General features: G+C 44.9%; 1 long non-coding RNA gene across 1 annotated transcript in view; it reads right to left on the bottom strand.

Annotated features, from left to right (window-relative positions):
• Positions 1 to 3,375: 3,375 nt before the first annotated feature.
• Positions 3,376 to 20,658, bottom strand: part of LOC138674007 (uncharacterized) — an 80,149-nt gene continuing 62,866 nt past the window's right edge. The window contains exon 3 of the long non-coding RNA XR_011320425.1: positions 3,376 to 3,634. This is a non-coding gene — a long non-coding RNA (uncharacterized lncRNA). The remainder of the gene's footprint in view (positions 3,635 to 20,658) is intronic.

Genomic DNA, 20,658 nt, shown 5'->3' with positions numbered 1-20,658 from the left:
TTTGGCGAGCCTTTTGTGGTAGGATGGGCATTGACTTGTCTTTTTCCTCGGCTTTCCATCCTCAGACTAATGGCCAGACCGAGCGAACCAATCAGACCTTGGAAACATATCTGAGGTGCTTTGTTTCTGCTGATCAGGATGACTGGGTGTCCTTTTTGCCTTTGGCTGAGTTCGCCCTTAATAATCGGGCCAGCTCGGCTACCTTGGTTTCACCGTTTTTCTGCAATTCTGGGTTCCATCCTCGTTTCTCTTCTGGACAGGTTGAGTCTTCGGAATGTCATGGTGTGGATACTGTGGTGGACAGGTTGCAGCAGATTTGGACTCAGGTACTGGACAATTTGACCTTGTCCCAGGAGAAGGCTCAACTTTTCGCTAATCGCAGACGCCGTGTGGGTCCCCGACTTCGTGTTGGGGATCTGGTTTGGTTATCTTCTCGTCATATTCCTATGAAGGTTTTCTCTCCTAAGTTTAAACCTCGTTTTATTGGTCCGTATAGGATTTCTGAGGTTCTTAATCCTGAGTCTTTTCGTCTGACCCTTCCAGATTCTTTTTCCATACATAACGTATTCCATAGGTCATTGTTGCGGAGATACGTGGCACCTATGGTTCCATCTGTTGAGCCTCCTGCCCCGGTTTTGGTGGAGGGGGAGTTGGAGTATATTGTGGAGAAGATTTTGGATTCTCGTGTTTCAAGACGGAAACTCCAGTATCTGGTTAAATGGAAGGGTTATGCTCAGGAGGATAATTCCTGGGTTTTTGCCTCTGATGTCCATGCTCCCGATCTTGTTCGTGCCTTTCATGTGGCTCATCCTGGTCGGCCTGGGGGCTCTGGTGAGGGTTCGGTGACCCCTCCTCAAGGGGGGGGGTACTGTTGTGAATTCTGTGGCAGAGTTCACTCCTGTGGTCACAAGTGGTACTTCGGCTGATTCTCTCTGGGATCTTCCGTTTGTGGAGGAAAGTGGTACTGCAGCTTCTGAGTTTCCTCCCTCAGGTGATCTGGTGAGCTCGTTAGCTTCTTCTCTACTTAACTCCACCTGATGCTTTGATCTATGCTTCCTGTCAATGTTTCAGTGTGGGACTTGTTTTTTCCCTGGATCATTCCTGTGGCCTGCTGCTCTGCAAAGCTAAGTTTTGCTTATGTTATTTTGTTGCTATTTTTCTGTCCAGCTTGCTTTATTGGTTTTTCTCGCCTGCTGGAAGCTCTGAGACGCAGAGGGACCACCTCCGTACCGTTAGTCGGTGCGGAGGGTCTTTTTGTCCCCTCTGCGTGGTTTTTTATAGGTTTTTGTGCTGACCGCAAAGTTATCTTCCCTATCCTCGTTCTGTTCAGCTAGTCGGGCCTCACTTTGCTAATTCTGTTTCATCTCTATGTTTGTGTTTTCATCTTACTCACAGTCATTATATGTGGGGGGCTGCCTTTTCCTTTGGGGAATTTCTCTGAGGCAAGGTAGGCTTATTTTTCTATCTTCAGGATTAGCTAGTTTCTCAGGCTGTGACGAGGCGCCTAGGTTCTGGTCAGGAGCGCTCCACGGCTACCTTTAGTGTGGTTTGATAGGCTTAGGGATTGCGGTCTGCAGAGTTCCCACGTCTCAGAGCTCGTTCTATTATTTTGGGTTATTGTCAGTTCACTGTATGTGCTCTGACCTCCATGTCCATTGTGATTCTGAATTGCCTTTCATAACAATAAACTCCCTTTCATCCATGATTTCTTCCATTTTAATTCTCTTAACCTCCTGGCTCTAACTGAAACCTGGATCCAGCAGTCAGACACCACCGCTGCTGCTGCTCTTTCATATGGTGGACTACACTTTTCTCATACCCCAAGATTGGACAACAGAGCAGGTGGAGGTGTTGGTCTGCTCCTATCAACCAAATGTACCTTCCAAGTTATCCCCCAAATACCCTCACTTGTCTTCCGATCTATTGAGGTCCATGCTGTCAGACTCTACATCCCCTTCTCCATGTGAGTGGTGGTGGTGGTGTGTCATCCTCCCGGCCCCTCTCATCAGTTCCTGGATCACTTTGCCACTTGGCTTCCACACTTTCTATCCTGTGACATCCCCACCCTCATCATGGGTGATTTCAACATCCCCATTGCTTTTCCCCTCTCCCCATCTGCTTCTCACCTTTTATCTCTTACCTCCTCTTTCGGCCTCTCGCAGCATACTAACTCTCCAATGCATGAAGACGGACACTCCCTAGACTTGGTCTTCCCCCAGCTTTGCTCAGTGGACGATTTCACAAACTCACCTCTCCAGCTCTCTGACCACAAGCTTCTTTCATTCTCTATCAAGAACTGTCATCCCGCTCAGGTCACCCCCACTTTCCACATTTATAGAAACATACAGGCCATTAACATCCAGGAACTTATGAAGAACTTACAGTCATCATTGTCCCCTATCTCCTCCATCTCATGTCCTGATTCTGCACTGAAGCATTACCATGAAACCCTACAAAGTGCCCTGGACAAAATTGCACCTCCTATACATAGAACAACTCGGCACAGACGGCGACCACCGTGGCACACGCTGCAGACACGTTTCCTGCAGTGGTGCTCCAGGTGCTCCGAACGTCTGTGGAGAAAATCTAATCTTCCAGAAGATTTCATCCATTATAAGTTCATGCTTAAAATATGCAACTCTGCCCTTCACCTCTCTAAACTAACCTATTTTAACACCCTCATCACCTCACTGTTCAATAACCCCAAACGACTCTTTGACACTTTTCATTCCCTACTCAACTCAAGAGTGCAGACCCCAACCACGGATCTCCGTGTTGATAATCTGGCCAACTACTTCAAAGAAAAAATTGACCACATCCAACAGGAAATGATCTCCCAATCCCTTCATACCATGCACTGTCCTCCCTCCCCCACTGCATCTAGTTCACTCTCTCACTTTGAACCAGTTATAGAAGAAGTAATCAGGCTCCTTGCATCTTCTCACCCGACCACTTGTACCAGTGACCCCATTCCATCACATCTCCTCCAGTCCCTTTCCAATGCTGTTACCTCTCACCGAACAAAAATATTCAGCCTTTCTCTCTCTTCCGGTATCTTTCCCTCCTCATTTAAGCATGCCATCATACATCCATTACTTAAAAAACCATCCCATGACCAAAACTGTGCCGCTAATTACACGGGTCAACGCAATTTTTCTTGCAAAAGGTTTTTTAAACATATTTTAAGTCAATTTTGGCTGCTGATTACGAATATAAACTCCATTTTTGGCTATCACATCAGGATTTCGAGATATTTTCAATTTTTGATGAAAATTACTCCTAATGTTTTATGATAAAAACACATGACTTTCGGTACTACATTTTGTATATTTTTAATCAAGGAATAACAAAGGTTACAAAGTCTATGTACGGCAAATCAAATATACTTACAGAATTAAACTACAAAATATAAAACACATATTTATGGCACACAGATGAATGACAAATGGCAGTTATTTGAACTTTCTTTTCTTGGCTGATCTGTGATGTACAGCTTCTGGGTTGTCTCTCATTAAGCTTCAGCAATTGTCAGCCATCATATGTGAGTCCCACAGGCCTTGATACCATTCTTCCATTGTTTTAATGTCCTGATGAAAATGCTCCCCTTGTTCCTCGCTCACATCCCCAAGGTTCTCTGAAAAAAAGTCCAAATGTGTAAATAGTGAATCTTGATACTCAATCTACATCCAAGATTTCACAGACTCAGTAGTAGCTCTTCCACAATCTCTTCATAGTTGTCTGCTTTCTTATTCCATAGAAAATTCTGCACCACATTACAAAATGCATTACAAGCTCTTTCTTCTGTCTCATTCATTGATGTGATAAAATTTGGGTCTCTCATAAGTGTTCTTATTTGAAGTCCATCAAATATTCCAGCCTTTTTCTTCTCTTCACTAAGACCAGGAAAAGTTGAACATATATAGTTAAAGCATTCTCCCCTGTGATTGAGAGCTTTGACGAACTGCTTCATCAATCCAAGTTTTATGTGGAAGGGAGGAAAGACAATGTCCTTCCTATCCACTAGAGGATCATGGATGACATTCTTATCGCCAGATGCCAAACTCTGTCACTGAAGCCATTCAGTTTTCCTTCAATGCTCTGCTGTAGCTCTACTGTCCCAGTAGCACAAAAAACAAAGGTGTTATCATAACAAATGGGAATTATGCATGTTCAAAGAAAACAAAGATATTCTCACATTTATTGGGAGACTAAATGAAAACTAAATTTACCTTAGTGAACCGTATAAACCGGCACTTTTTATACACTACTTATATTTATCATAGAATTCATGAAAATGGGCTTTATAACTATAGCGCAAAAACGTGATGTGATAGAGAAATTATAAGATCAGATTTGAATTCAGCACCCTCAAATTAGTCTAAAACTGTTCTTAAAGTCCATGCGAGAAATTTTTTTTTTTTGTAGACCAGTGTTAAAGACCTGTCTCTAATCTTGAACACCAAAAAACCCGGAGTATAGACTCCACAATCATTATGAAAAGTACAATTTTAATAATAATATCAATAAAAACAGCAAATGTTTAATCCAAAAATATACATAAATGCATAATTTACATCAGAGAGACACAAACAATGAAGGATCAGGTAGACCGGCTAATGTGTCCTGACCAGAAACCAGTGGGAGCATAATATAAAGTGCTTAGTGCTTTATGCTGCCAACGCAGGAATTAAAGGGGGTCTCTAATCTTCCCTTCATTTCCAAACTCCTCAAGCACCTGATCCACTCACGTCTTATCCGCTATCTCTCAGATAACTCTCTTCTCAACCCTCCTCAATCTGGTTTCCGCTCCTTACACTCTACTGAAACTACCCTCACTAAAGTCACTAATGATCTACTAACAGCTAAATCTAATGATCACTACTCCATGCTAATTCTCTTGGATGTCTCCGCAGCACTCGATACTGTGGATCATCAGCTCCTCCTCACTATGCTACACTCCATCGGCCTCAAGGACACCATTCTCTCCTGGTTCTCCTCCTATCTATCTGACCGCTCTTTCACTGTATATTTTGCTGGTTCCTCTTCCTCTCACCTTCCCCTTACTGTTGGGGTTCCTCAAGGATCAGTCCTAGACCCCCTTCTCTTCTCTTTGTATACTGCCCTGTATTGGACAAACAATCAGTAGATTTGGTTTCCAGTACCATCTCTGTGGTGATGACACCCAATTATACTCATACACTTCTAATATCACGCCTGCCTTTTTAGAAAACACCAGTGATTGTCTTACCGCTGTCTTCCCCTATCTGAAACTGAACCTGCCAAAACTGAAGACCTCGTGTTTTCTCCCTCTACTAACCTACCCATTCCTGACATTGTCATCTCCATGTGTGGTTCCACCATTACTCCCAAGCAACATGCCTGCTGCTGTGGGGTCATAATTGATTCCAAGCTTTCATTCACCCCCCACATCCGATCACTGGCTCGCTCTTCTTATCTGCATCTCAAAAACATTTCTAGAATTCGCCCTTTTTTCTTTAGACTCTGTAAAAAACTCTTACTGTTTCACTTATTCATTCTTGTCTGGGCTATTTTAACTCTCTACTAATCAGCCTCCCTCTTGCAAAACTCTCCCCTCTCCAATCTGTCTTGAATGCTGCAGCCAGGATCATATTCCTCACCAATCATTATACCGATGCCTCTACCTTGTGCCAGCCATTACACTGTTTACCCAGCCACTCCAGAGTCCAGTACAAAACTATTACCCTCATCCACAAAGCACTCCATGGCTCAGCACCACCCTACATCTCGTCCTTGGTCTCAGTCTACCACCCTACCCGTGCCCTCCGTTCTGCTAATGACCTGAGATTAACATCCTCAATAATCAGAACCTCCCACTCCCGTCTCCAAGACTTTTCATGTGCTACGCCAATTCTTTGGAATACACTACCCAGGTTACTACAATTAATCCCCAATCCTCACAATTTTAAGCGTGCCCTAAAAAAGCATTTTATTATTGTCATACTGTAATGTCTATTGTCTGTACAAATCCCTTCTATAATGTAAAGCGCTGCAGAATATGTTGGCGCTATATAAATAAAATTATTATTATTAGATTCAGTGTTGTAATGTATCTCGCAGGTCCAAGTTTGTCAATAAGTTCATCCACATGAGGCATCGGGTAAGCATCAAAACTAGAGACTTCATTCAGCTTGCAGTAGTCATTGCAAAACCACCACTCACCGTCGACCATCCACTTTTCGACTCCTCTATCACCTATCATCCTGAGGTCTAGCATCCTCTTCACCTCATTGAATATCACCTCTCTCCATGCTTCCGGAATTCTAAAGGGCTTGAGGTTCACCTTTATATGCAGTTCCATCACCACATCATGCATGACCACCTGCGTATGCCTCGGCAACTCTTATAATAGGTCCCGCTTCAGCTGCAACAGCTCCAGACAGCTCCCTGGGTGTAGTATGTCTCTGACTACCTCAACCTCATGGATCTCCATACCATGACTCATTTTAATCAGCACTCTGGCAACAGGGTAGTCTTTGGCATCCAAAAGAAAAAAATGTCCAGCTTCACCGAATCCGTGAAAAAAAGTTTTCTTTATTCACAAACTTAAACATGGAGCAGTACAAACCATATGGGTAAGAAACTAAACTCGTTTCTGGAGACTAAGCTCCCTTAAAAGTTTTATTAACGGATTCGGTGAAGCTGGATATTTTTTTCTTTTGGATTCAACACGCCTGGACACAGCGGGTCCGTGATCCCGAAACTCAGCTTATGCATCACGGGTGAGCTGGTTTATATTCCTTCTCTTCATAGTCTTTGTCATCCCCGTGGATACAGCAGATGCCCACGTTTCCCTGTGATCAACTGGTTGGGATGCGTGGCCCTTATCAGGGTCACCAAACTCCCAGAGTCCAAGAGTTCTGACACCAGTACTCCGTTTATGGTAACGGGACATGACTGTGGACCGTCTCCGGGCTGACAGTCGACACTGCAGGCTGGGTAGGGATAATACGAGGCTGCAATCCATCTGCTCAGAAGACATAGGACAATGGACCGCTATGTATCCCGAACTGTTACACTGCTAGCAGATCAGGTCTTTAGCAACAGTCTCTGGTAGCCCCTCAGCAGCTCCTGGGGACCTCAGATGCCATCCAGTGGTTGCACTGTTATCCCTCTTCTGAAACTCAGACTCCTGCTGGGTACCCCAGTATGGAGATGTACCACCCCAATTTTTCCTTATGGACCTCTCGATCACCTTTTACCTTTCTACGAGGCCCATCAGGTCATCTGCATTCCGGGGTTCTCCCTGAGCAACTGGCCTGGGGAGGAATTGAATAAACCAGTCCATGACCACCTGCTCGACCATCTGGGATGGAGTGGAGGACTCAGCTGCAACCATTTCTGTACTAAATGCAACAAGTCAAACATTTGTGAGCATGGAGGTTTATCACCACAATACACCCAGTGATTAACCCTTTGGGCTCTGTCAAATATAGTGACCCTTGAGTGTGCCAGTATCTCTGTTTTCAACTTGGCATATTCCTGGTCATCCTGTTAAATCATAATAGACCTTCTGGAGCTCACCAGTCAAATAGGAGGCCAGCATCTCTGCCCACTGCTCTTGTGGTAGCTTCTCACGCACTGCCACCCACTCAAACACAGTCAAAAATGCCTTTATATCATCCACTGGGGTCAACTTTTGCATGGCTTGTCTTACCGCTTTTGGGACGCAGGATTCATCACCTTGATGTGGGAGGGTGGTTTCTCTGCTGCGGACATCCCCTGCCAGGAGTTCCATATGCCTTTGTTGTTGTTGTATCTGTTGTATTAGGAGTTTATTAGTCTCCTGCTGTACCTGGTGCTGCTGCTGTTGGCTCAGGATGAGGTGCTTGAGTAGGTTCCATTCCTGTAGCAGCCTTCATCAAGGACATACGGTTTATCCACTGCTGCGACACATGTTCCTGGAACATTGCCCGCATCTGAAACACCATGTGTGAGGGGTTGAGATGCCTAGCTGCTCCTCGAGGTAGACACCTGACCACATTTGGTTAAAGACTCTGGGTGGTTTATTGCATCATTAACCCGGAATCAAAACTGGTAACACAAAACAGTCTGTCTTGCTCAAAAAAAGAAAGTAAAATGTTCCTATAAAGTCCTGCCCAGTACTAATGGGACAACACCTATGACAGCTCTCAAATGAGCTTCAGTATGTAGACTGCCTTTCTCCACACAATACAGACAGAGAAAAAAATGGCTGGACATTTAACTCCCTCCAGCCACACCCTGGAGGTGGAGATGTGGTGGGTAGGTGTCCCGCCCATCTCTGACCTACCCACCATGAAAGCCAGGCCCATATAGCAACTGGATTGCTCTCAGCACATATCATGCTGGAGAAAAGACTTATGGCTTTCACATCACACAGGAAAACAATCTTTGTGACACATATCTCCACTCATGTATGACACCAGTGAATCTGTCACAATATATACACAGTAAATACTCATGTATAAGCTGACCTGAGTATAAGCAGAGGCACCTAATTTTGCCACGAAAAACTGGGAAAACTTGTTGATTCGAGTATAAGTAAGCTGGATATGTATTGTCCCCTCATCCCCATCCTTGTCTGCATGGCTCTTTGTCCCCATCCTTGTCTGCATGGCTCCTTATCCCCATACTTGTCTGCATGGCTCCTTATCCCCATCCTTGTGTGCATGGCTTCTTATCCTCATCCTTGCCTGCATGGCTCCGCATCCCCACCCTAGTATGCATGGGTCCTCATCCCTATCATTGTATGCATGGTTCCTCATTCCTATCCTTGTATGCATGGTTCCACATCCCTAGCATAAAAAAAATCCTACTTACGATTCACTGCGTTGAGAAACACGTGATGGTGTCTCCGCAGTGTTGGATGTTTTGATTTCCCCGAGGTCATTCATCCTTATGTTTATACTACTTACATTCCCTGCGCTCCCTCGCAGCATCCTTGTTCCCGGTGCCAGCAGCTCTAGCGGCAATCATGTGTCCCCGCTCATTAAGGAAATGAGTGACGGATGCGAGTGATAATATGCAGAGAAAGAGTGAGAGAAATGAATATTTACTGCCAGTGCAGTGAATATAAATTTCGCTTTAGCAGCGGGAACAGGCTTTAGCCACAGCCGCCAGCTCCTGCCTCCTGTGATCTGCTGCACCGCCACTCCCCCTCCCCCACTGTCTTCTGGGACAATGAATTGCGTGTAAGCCAAGGTGGGCATATTCAGCACAACAAATGTGCTAAAAAAATCTGCTTATACTCGAGTAGATATGGAACATATCAGTCCATGTCCATAGAAACGTGACTATGAGGTATATGGATGTTTTGTGCTTTTAATTGCAATACCACTTGACTGGCCATATAAGACTGGTATAGTGTAATGGCTAAGTGAACAGCCTGGGAGACTGGGGTTCAAATGCTGGCTCTGTGGAAGATTAATTGAATAAATTATATACCAAGGCTCCTATCACTATAATACCTACCTTAGGTGGCTATTATAGCATAGTGGTTAAAGTGCACAACCACCAATTGGGTTCAAATCTGAGTAGTGATATATTCTTCGGCAAGACTACTAACTCTATAGTGCCTACCTCAATAAACATGAGAGTGTCACAAAAAAGAGTCATGCCAGCTCACTAGTTGCCCAGATTAACAAGGTCTGCAAGATGTTGAGTAACCAGGACGATCTGATGATAAATGGGCTACTGGAACCAACCATACATTGGCAAGCCAAGAGAACCTGGATCTGATGAAATGCTACTATAACAGCAGACCAAATGAGAGAGAATATATGAAGCATATGAGGAAACTCTGGATGGATACAAGACCTGCTTGTCCTGCTTGTCCACTGACTGAGAAACAACTAGTCACCTAACCTTTCAATGTCATAAAGATGCACATTGTCTCTTCAGAGAGGAAGAGGACTAGAACTCTAGTGCCACATATTGGAAGTAGCAATCCTAGCAGCTAATGTCGACCCTTTAACCTTCGTCCGGCTGAGTAGGTACAATTGTAACTATTCCGTTTTAAAATTGCAATAACTTTTTTTTTCGAAAAGCCGTAGAGGGTTGAAATTTTGTGACATCTCTGCAGTTTTGGTCCAGAATATATTGTCCAAATTTCAATAAAATATATATGAAGGTACAATTGTACCTCTGCAGCCTGTTAACGTTGTAAAATTATGCAGCCTGACGAAGTTAATGAGCCTTGTCACATGACTTGGGATAAATGCCAAACCAGAATCTCAATTTGCAGACACTGTGTTTCGGGTACTGCCCCTCATCAGTGCAAAATGATGATCTGATTTGGCTGAGTGAGAGGCGTCTGACCGGGATCCAAGAAGTATAATTTCTCCTTGCGGAGAGTGACATGTTAAGCATGTCGAGGTGAGGAGACTTAAAGCCGCAATGCTCCTCTGGGAAATATGCAAATTGTTTCTTCAGAGAGGAAGAGGACTAGAATTCTAGTGCTACATATTGAAAGTAGCAATCCTAACAGTCAATGTTGATCTTTTTACTAACCCTGTCACATGACTTAGGATAAAAGCCTAACCAGAATCTCAATTTGAAGACACTGTGTTTTGGGGTACTGCCCCTCATCAGTGCAAAGTGGAGATCTGGTTTGGCTGAGTGAGAGGTTCAATGTCATAAAGAGAAAGGTGTTATCACAACTTCAGATGGATCAACTGTAGATCCACCCCACATGAAGACCTGGAAAAACAACATGTGCAATCCCCTGAAAATCATAATCCAATTTTGCAACTAGAGAACGCTGCAGCTGATCTGAAACACAAGTTCTTAGATAAACTAAATACCATCAACACCAGAGATCGACAGCCAAGGCTAAGCAAATAAACATTACCAGACAGTATGCCAGAAGATGCCAATAGACCACTTTAATCAAGACCTGCCACCACCATAACGCAAACTAATAAACTGATCTACTGTATACTACTGCCTCAGCAATCATGGAAATGCTTGTCTATACAACCAGCAAGAACAACAGAAGTACGTGCCCCCTTGGAAAAAAAGACTGGAGACAAAGATCAAGGTGACAAGAAGGTAGTCACTAGTGTTGAGCATTCCAATACCGCAAGTATCGGGTATCGGCCGATACTTGCGGTATCGGAATTCCAATACCGAGATCCGATACTTTTGTGGTATCGGGTATCGGTATCGGATCAATAGGGATGTGTAAAATAAAGAATTAAAATAAAAAATATTGATATGCTCACCTCTCCGGCGGCCCCTGGACATCATGCTGGTAACCGGCCGGCTTTTTTGTTTAAAATGAGCGCCTTCAGGACCTGCGAATGACGTCGCGGCTTCTGATTGGTCGCGTGCTGCCCATGTGACCGGCACGCGACCAATCAGAAGCCGCGACGTCATTCTCATTCACAAAACTCCTAATTCTAGGAATTAAGGACCTGCGAATGACATCGCGGCTTCTGATTGGTCGCGTGCCGGTCACATGGGCGGCACGCGACCAATCAGAAGCTGTGACGTCATTCGCAGGTCCTGAAGGCGCTCATTTTAAACAAAGAAGCCGTCCGGTTACCAGCGTGAAGTCCAGGGGCCGCCGGAGAGGTGAGCATATCAATATTTTTTATTTTAATTCTTTATTTTACACATCCCTATGGATCCCAGGGCCTGAAGGAGAGTTTCCTCTCCTTCAGACCCTGGGAACCATGAGAATACCTTCCGATACTTGATGTCCCATTGACTTGTATTGGTATCGGATATCGGTATCGGCGATATCCGATATTTTTCGGGTATCGGCCGATACTATCCGATACCGATACTTTCAAGTATCGGACGGTATCGCTCAAAACTAGTAGTCACCCAACTAACAGAAATACAGAAGGGTGTAAAGATCAAGAATAAGACCAAGCTGGACAAGTACAAAAGCCTGAGCCCAACTAAAGCACTAGAGAGACTACTAAACAAAGGCTCAAAGCTCACGCTGCAAGACTAGGGTGATATACTAGAAAAGCTGAGGCCAAGAAGATAAATGCCCTGTTCTCCAAAGATTAATCCAAGATGTATTCCAAACTACAGAGTAATAGCACAAAGGCAGCAAATCTACCAATAGCAGAGACTGAACAATACTGGAGGAACATATGGGAGAAGGGAAAGAAACAAAATACCAGTGCAGTGTGGCTGCAAGATCTGAGAATGAAACACAGAAACCACCTAGAAAAAGAACCAGTCACCATTACAGAAGCAGACATCCAACAGTGGGTCAAGAACATGAAGAGCTAGACAGCACCTGGCCCAGACATGATCCACACCTACTGGTTAAAGAAATTAACAGCAGTACATGAACGCATGGCAAAGCAGATGAACCAATGGCTAAAAGCAGGCCACCACCCAGCTTGGCTAACACAAGAAAGAACAGCGGCAATCATGAAGAATCCTCACAAAGGAAAATTTCTATCAAACTACTACCTAATACTGCCTTGCAACAACAAGGAAACTCCTGTCAGGCATCATAGCCACCAAGCTACGGAACCATATGAACCAGTACATGAATCCAGTTCGCAAAGGCTGGACCAACACCAGAGGCTCTAAGCACCAGCTCCTAGTAGATGGAGCAGGCACTCAAGACTCAGGATCCAGACAGACCAATCTCCGCACAGCCTGGATTGAATACAGGAAAGCCCATGACTCAATGCCACACACATGTATCTGTGAATGCTTGGCTCTCTACAATGTCAACAGGAAATTAAAAACCTTCCTCAAAAACTGATTGGGGCTATGGAGAACAAAATTGGAAGTCAAGACAACTAGCACAAGTGACCATCAAATGCTGCATATACTAAGGTGATGCACTGTCCCCATTGCTGTTCTGCATAGTCTTGAACCCCCTCAGTGAGATAATTACAGAGTATTGTTAAGGATACAAGTGGATACAAGAGAGGAAGCTCCATCAGGCTCCCTCTCTACACGGATGACATCAGGCTGCATGCGAAAAATTAACGAGACATCAATTCACTGATCCACCTGACAAGGATCTACAGCAAAGACATTGGGATGTCCTTCAGACTCGAGAAGTGCGGATGTTGGTAATAAAGAGAGGCAATGTAGTCAAGATTGATGTCCTGGAATTACCAGTAGGGCACATAGCAGATGTACAGACATGCTATAAGTACCTTGGCATCCCACAGGGATATGGTAACCATGATGAGGAGGCAAACAAGGCAGCAACATCCAAATACCATCTGTAATGAATACATAGCGTGTGTGTAACCGGAGATGAAGTCTAGGGGGTGCTTAAGCAGAGAACACAGTCCAGTGAGGAAGTAGCAAGAGCAATGCAAGTGCCGTGAGTACCATACCCAAGCCCAGCAGGACTTGCGAGGTCATGAGGGAAGGATGGGGGTGGAGCCAACCACGCGATGAAATGGGAGCCGGCTGGAAGTGGTAATGGGGGCATAGTCAGGAGCAAGAAGAGGGTCGGAAGCCAGACGGGGCTCATTGGTGCCGAAGGGTGAAACAAGAGAGAAGCCAATAACAAGCCGTGGGTCAGAGACCAGGAGGGAGCACGGTATCCGAAGTGCAGGACAGGAGAATAGACAGGAAAGGAGCCAAGTGTCAGAAACAGCGAAGTCAGGATGGTACAGAAACAGGAGACAGAAACGAGTTAAGGAACAAACCGGGCCTTTCACAGATAAGCACATGTATACAGAGGAACAACAATAGTTAACTGAGTAACCTGGGTCAGCTACACTAGCCTAGTGAAACAAAAGTATTATCAACACCAGACCCAGGAACAACCAGTATTAAATAGCCACCCCAGAACCCAAGAGAGACTAACTAGAATTAACCCAGACCTGACCAAGATGGAGGCAGAACCATCCCATCCTGAGTCATGACAGTACACCCCTCTCAACGGGGGGTGTTGTGAATTCTGCTTTTGGGCTCCCTCCAGTGGTTGTAGGTGGGAATGCAGTTGTCTCTGAGTCGCAGTGCTGGCCAGGTGTATCTGCTGATTGCAGTTCTGACTGGCATATTTAGGTGTGCAGGATTCATTAGTCTTTGCCAGTTGTCAATGTTTCATGTGAAGTGTTGGATCTTTGTCTGGCTTCTCCTGCTTTGCTGCCAATTCAGCAAAGATAAGTGTCTGTTTCTTTTTCTGTGGCACACATGCAGTGTGTTTATATTCTGTGCTATTCATTTGTTTTCTCTTGTCCAGCTTAGACTGTGTCAGTGTTTTCTCAGTCTTGTTGGACTCTCTGGAGTTGCAGATATACGCTCCACATCTTTAGTTAGATGGTGGAGTTTTTGTATTTTCTGCTGTGGATATTTTTGGAAGGATTTTAATACTGACTGCTTAGTATCCTGTCCTATCCTTTCCTATTTTAGCTAGTGTGGCCTCTTTTGCTAAATCCTGTTTCCTGCCTGCGTGTGTCTTTTCCCCTACTACTCACAGTCATTATTTGTGGGGGCTGCCTATTCTTTGGGGTTCTGCTCTGAGGCAAGGTAGAATTCCTATTTCCATCTATAGGGGTATTTAGTCCTCCGGCTGTGTCGAGGTGTCTAGGTTTTGTTAGGCACACCCCACGGCTACTTCTAGTTGCGGTGTTAAGATCAGGGTTTGCGGTCAATATAGTTACCACCTACTCCAGTGAAAGTTTTCATGCTGCTCCAAGGTCACCTGATCATAACAGTACAACTGGCCAATAATGAGTTAAATGCATCTCAGAAGAAAGGAAGAAAGGTCTTGAGCCATTTTTTTTTTCTTCAGTCTACTTTGTCTTCTCCTCCCTCTTAATCTCTGGGTGGCTGAGGAGCCTTGTGCAAGCATGAATGTTCAGGAATTAGCTTCTCATGTAGACCAGCTTGCTGCTAGGGTACAGGGTATTTCTGATTATATTGTTTAGACTCCTGTTTTAGAACCTAAGATTCCTACTCCTGATTTGTTTTTCGGTCACAGGTCCAAATTTTTGAGTTTCAAAATCAACTGTAAACTGTTTTTTGCTTTGAGACCTCGATCCTCCGGTGATTCCATTCAGCAGGATAAAATCGTCATCTCTCTGCTGCGTGGCGACCCGCAGGATTGGGCATTTTCCCTGGAATCTGGGGATCCGGCTTTGCTTAATGTAGACTCCTTTTTTCAGGCCTTAGGATTATTATATGATGAACCTAATTCTGTGGATCAAGCTGAGAAGACCTTGTTGGCCCTGTCTCAGGGTCAAGAGGTGGCAGAATTGTATTGTCAGAAATTCAGAAAATGGTCTGTGTTGACTAAATGGAATAATGATGCTTTGGCGGCAATTTTCAGAAAGGGTCTTTCTGAATCCATTAAAGATGTTATGGTGGGGTTTCACACGCCTTCCGGTCTGAGTGATTCTATGTCTCTGGCCATTCAGATTGACCGGCGCTTGCGGGAGCGCAGAACTGTGCGCACTGTGGCGCTATCCTCAGAGCAAATTCTTGAGCCAATGCAGTGTGATATGATTCTGTCTAGAACGGAACGACAAGGTTTCAGACGTCAGAATAGGTTGTGTTATTATTGTGGCGACGCTTCTCATGTCATTTCTGTCTGCCCTAAGCGGACAAAGAGGATCGCCAGTTCAATTACCATCAGTACTGTACAACCTAAATTTTTGTTATCTGTGTCCTTGATCTGCTCATTGTCATCATTTTCTGTCATGGCGTTTGTGGATTCAGGCGCCGCCTTGAACTTAATGGACTTTGAGTTTGCCAAGTGTTGTGGTTTTCCCTTGCAGCTTTTGCAGAACCCTATTCCTTTAAGGGGCATTGATGCTACACCCTTGGCTAAAAATAAGCCCCAGTTTTGGACACAGGGGACCATGCGCATGGCGCCAGCCCATCAGGAAGATTGTCGATTTCTGGTGTTGCATAATTTGCATGATGCTATCGTGCTGGGTTTTCCGTGGTTGCAGGTACATAATCCTGTGTTGGATTGGAAGTCCATGTCTGTGACTAGTTGGGGTTGTCAGGGGGTTCATAATGATGTTCCTTTGATGTCAATCTCCTCTTCTTCCTCTTCTGAAATTACAGAGTTTTTGTTTGATTTTCAGGATGTATTCGATGAGCCCAAGTCCAGTTTCCTTCCACTGCACAGGGACTGCGATTGTGCTATTGACTTGATTCCAGGCTGTAAGTTTCCTAAGGGTTGACTTTTCAACCTGTCTGTGCCTGAACATACCAACATGCGGAGCTGTATTAAGGAGTCTTTGGAGAAAGGGCATATTCGACCATCTTCTTCACCGTTGGGAGCGGGGTTCTTTTTTGTTGCTAAAAAAGATGGTTCCTTGAGATCCTGTATTGATTATCGCCTCTTGAATAAGATCACGGTCAAGTTTCAATACCCTCTACCTTTGCTTTCCGATTTATTTGCTAGGATTAAGGGAGCTAATTGGTTTACGAAGATTGACCTTCGGGGGGCTTATAATCTTGTTCGTATTAAGAAGGGTGATGAATGGAAAACTGCGTTTAACACGCCTGAAGGCCATTTTGAATACCTTGGGATGCCATTCGGACTCTCTAATGCTCCATCTGTTTTTCAGTCCCTCATGCATGATATCATCCGGAATTATCTTGATAAATTCTTGATTGTATATTTGGACGATATTTTGATTTTTTCCGATGATTGGGAGTCTCATGTGCAACAGGTCAGGATGGTATTTCAGATCCTTTGTGACAATGCTTTGTTTGTGAAAGGATCTAAGTGTCTCTTTGGGGTGCAGAAGGTTTCTTTTTTGGGCTTTATTTTTTCTCCCTCGTCTATAGAGATGGATCCGGTTAAGGTTCAGGCCATTTATGATTGGATTCAGCCCACAAATCCGTGAAGAGCCTTCAGAAATTTTTGGGTTTTGCAAATTTTTATCGCCGTTTCATTGCTAATTTTTCCAGTGTGGTTAAACCCTTGACTGATTTGACGAAGAAAGGTACTGATGTGGCGAATTGGTCCTCTGCGGCTGTCTCTGCCTTTCAGGAGCTTAAACGTCGATTTACTTCTGCTCCGGTGTTGCGCCAACCGGATGTTTCTGTTTCGTTTCAGGTTGAGGTTGACGCTTCTGAGATTGGGGCAGGGGCCGTTGTGTCTCAGAGGGATCCTGTTGGTTCCTTGATGAAACCGTGTGCCTTCTTTTCCCGTGAGTTTTCGCCTGCTGAACGCAATTATGATGTCGGCAATCAGGAGTTGTTGGCTATGAAGTGGGTGTTTGAGGAGTGGCGCCATTGGCTTGAGGGAGCTAAGCACTGTATTGTGGTCTTGACCGATCATAAGAATTTGATTTACCTCGAGTCTGCCAAACGGCTGAATCCTAGACAGGCTCGATGGTCTTTGTTTTTTTCCCGTTTTGATTTTGTGGTCTCGTACCTTTCAGGTTCTAAGAATATTAAGGCTAATGCCCTCTTTAGGAGTTTTTTGCCTGATTCTCCTGAGGTCTTAGAACCGGTCGGTATTCTGAAAGAAGGGGTGGTCCTTTCTGCCATTTCCCCTGATTTACGACGGGTTCTTCAGGAATTTCAGGCTGACAAACCTGACCGCTGTCCTGTGGGGAAACTGTTTGTTCCTGACAGATGGACTAGTAGAGTGATTTCTGAGGTTCACTGTTCCGTGTTGGCTGGTCATCCTGGCATTTTTGGTACCAGAGACTTGGTTGGTAGGTCCTTTTGGTGGCCTTCTTTGTTGCGTGATGTGCGTTCTTTTGTACAGTGCTGTGGGACTTGTGCGTGGGCCAAGCCTTGTTGTTCCCGTGCTAGTGGGTTGCTTTTGCCATTGCCAGTCCCTGAGAGGCCCTGGACGCATATTTCGATGGATTTTATTTCTGACCTTCCGGTCTCCCAGAAGATGTCTGTTATCTGGGTTGTTTGTGACCGGTTCTCTAAGATGGTTCATTTGGTGCCTTTGCCTAAATTGCCTTCCTCTTCAGATTTGGTTCCGTTGTTTTTTCAGCATGTGGTTCGTTTGCATGGTATTCCGGAGAATATTGTGTACGACAGAGGTTCCCAGTTTGTTTCTAGGTTTTGGCGGGCCTTTTGTGCTAGGCTGGGCATTGATTTGTCTTTTTCTTCTGCATTTCATCCTCAGACAAATGACCAGACCGAGCGAACTAATCAGACTTTGGAGACTTATTTGAGATGCTTTGTGTCTGCTGATCAGGATGATTGGGTGGCCTTCTTGCCATTGGCCGAGTTTGCCCTTAATAATCGGGCTAGTTCGGCTACTTTGGTTTCGCCTTTCTTTTGTAATTTTGGTTTTCATCCTCGTTTTTCTTCTGGGCAGGTTGAGCCTTCTGACTGTCCTGGTGTGGATTCTGTGGTTGACAGGTTGCAGCAGATTTGGGCTCATGTGGTGGACAATTTGGTGTTGTCTCAGGAGGAGGCTCAACGTTTTGCTAACCGTCGTCATTGTGTGTTGGTTCCCGGCTTCGGGTTGGGGATCTGGTCTGGTTGTCTTCCGTCATGTTCCTATGAAGGTTTCTTCCCCTAAGTTTAAGCCTCGGTTTATTGGTCCTTATAAGATTTCTGAGATTATTAATCCGTTGTCTTTTCGTTTGGCGCTTCCGGCCTCTTTTGCTATCCATAATGTCTTCCATAGATCTTTATTGTGGAAATATGTGGTGCCCGTTGTTCCCTCTGTTGATCCTCCGGCCCCTGTGTTGGTTGATGGAGAGTTGGAGTATGTAGTTGAGAAGACTTTGGATTCTCGTTTTTCGAGGCGAAGGCTTCACTACCTTGTCAAATGGAAGGGTTATGGCCAGGAGAACAATTCTTGGGTTTTTGCCTCTGATGTCCATGCTGCTGATTTGGTCCGTGCCTTTCATCTGGCTTATCCTGATCGTCCTGGGGGCCCTGGTGAGGGTTCGGTGACCCCTCCTCAAGGGGGGGGTACTGTTGTGAATTCTGCTTTTGGGCTCCCTCCAGTGGTTGTAGGTGGGAATGCAGTTGTCTCTGAGGCGCAGTCCTGGCCAGGTGTATCTGCTGATTGCAGTTCTGACTGGGATATTTAGGTGTGCAGGATTCATTAGTCCTTGCCAGTTGTCAATGTTTCATGTGAAGTGTTGGATCTTTGTCTGGCTTCTCCTGCTTTGCTGCCAATTCAGCAAAGATAAGTGTCTGTTTCTTTTTCTGTGGCACACATGCAGTGTGTTTATATTCTGTGCTATTCATTTGTTTTCTCTTGTCCAGCTTAGACTGTGTCAGTGTTTTCTCAGTCTTGTTGGACTCTCTGGAGTTGCAGATATACGCTCCACATCTTTAGTTAGATGGTGGAGTTTTTGTATTTTCTGCTGTGGATATTTTTGGAAGGATTTTAATACTGACTGCTTAGTATACTGTCCTATCCTTTCCTATTTTAGCTAGTGTGGCCTCTTTTGCTAAATCCTGTTTCCTGCCTGCGTGTGTCTTTTCCCCTACTACTCACAGTCATTATTTGTGGGGGCTGCCTATTCTTTGGGGTTCTGCTCTGAGGCAAGGTAGAATTCCTATTTCCATCTATAGGGGTATTTAGTCCTCCGGCTGTGTCGAGGTGTCTAGGTTTTGTTAGGCACACCCCACGGCTACTTCTAGTTGCGGTGTTAAGATCAGGGTTTGCGGTCAATATAGTTACCACCTACTCCAGTGAAAGTTTTCATGCTGCTCCAAGGTCACCTGATCATAACAGGGGGGACACCAAACCCCCAGGTTTCCCACGATATAGGGCATGAAAGGAGCAAAGCAAATGATCAGCATTAACCGACCGGGCTGGAACCCAAGTATGGTCATCTGGGCCATAACCTTTCCAGCTTACAAGATACTAAAGGGTATGATGGACAATCCGAGAATCCACTATGTGTTCCACTTCATACTCCATCTGATCCTCAACCGAAATGGGTGGCAAGGGAACCAATGATTTCCCCTCAACAGCCCCCAATGGTTTCAACTGGACCCTATGGATACATTGGGGATCCTAAAGGACAACGGACGACGCAACCGAAATGACACTGAGTTAACTACTTCTATGATTTCATATGGACCAATAAACTTAGGCCCCAGTTTCACCAAGGGAAACTTAGGTTTAATATTCTTAGGGGACAGCCAAACTGTATCCCCAGCCCGGAGAATGGGTCCCACAGCCTGTCTTCTGCCCGCAAAAACCTTAAACTTCCACTGAACCTTCCCCATATTCTTCTGGACCTGCCGCCATAATTTCCCCAACAGTTTTACCGCAACGTCAGCCCAAGGGCAACCAGAGTCCAAATGGGAGAACTGCCTGAATTGTGGGATGAACCTGTAATTGCAGAAAAACGGGGACATGCCTATGGAGTGATTAAGATGGTTATTGAATGCAATCTCTGCTAACCGCATGGCATCAAACCAATCATCCTATCTAGTAGTAGAAATACAGCACAAAATTTGCTCCAGTGACAGGTTGGTCTGCTCAGTCTGACCATTGGACTCTGGGTGGTATGCAGATGAAAAGGACAACATAACACCCAACCTCCTACAAAATGCCCTCCAAAACCTGGCCACAAACTGCACTTCTCTATCAGACACCACACTCAAGGGTACCCCATGCAACCAAATCACATGCTGCACAATCAACCTACAAAAGGTCTCTGCAGAGGGCAAAGCCACCAAAGGTACGAAGTGTGCTTGTTTAGAAAACCTGTCCACCACCACCCATATGAAAGT

The sequence above is a fragment of the Ranitomeya imitator genome, chromosome 4 (assembly GCF_032444005.1).
Source record: "Ranitomeya imitator isolate aRanImi1 chromosome 4, aRanImi1.pri, whole genome shotgun sequence".
Lineage (NCBI taxonomy): Eukaryota > Metazoa > Chordata > Amphibia > Anura > Dendrobatidae > Ranitomeya > Ranitomeya imitator.
The sequence above is the reverse complement of the archived record's forward strand: the minus strand, read 5'-3'. Positions and strand labels throughout refer to the sequence as shown.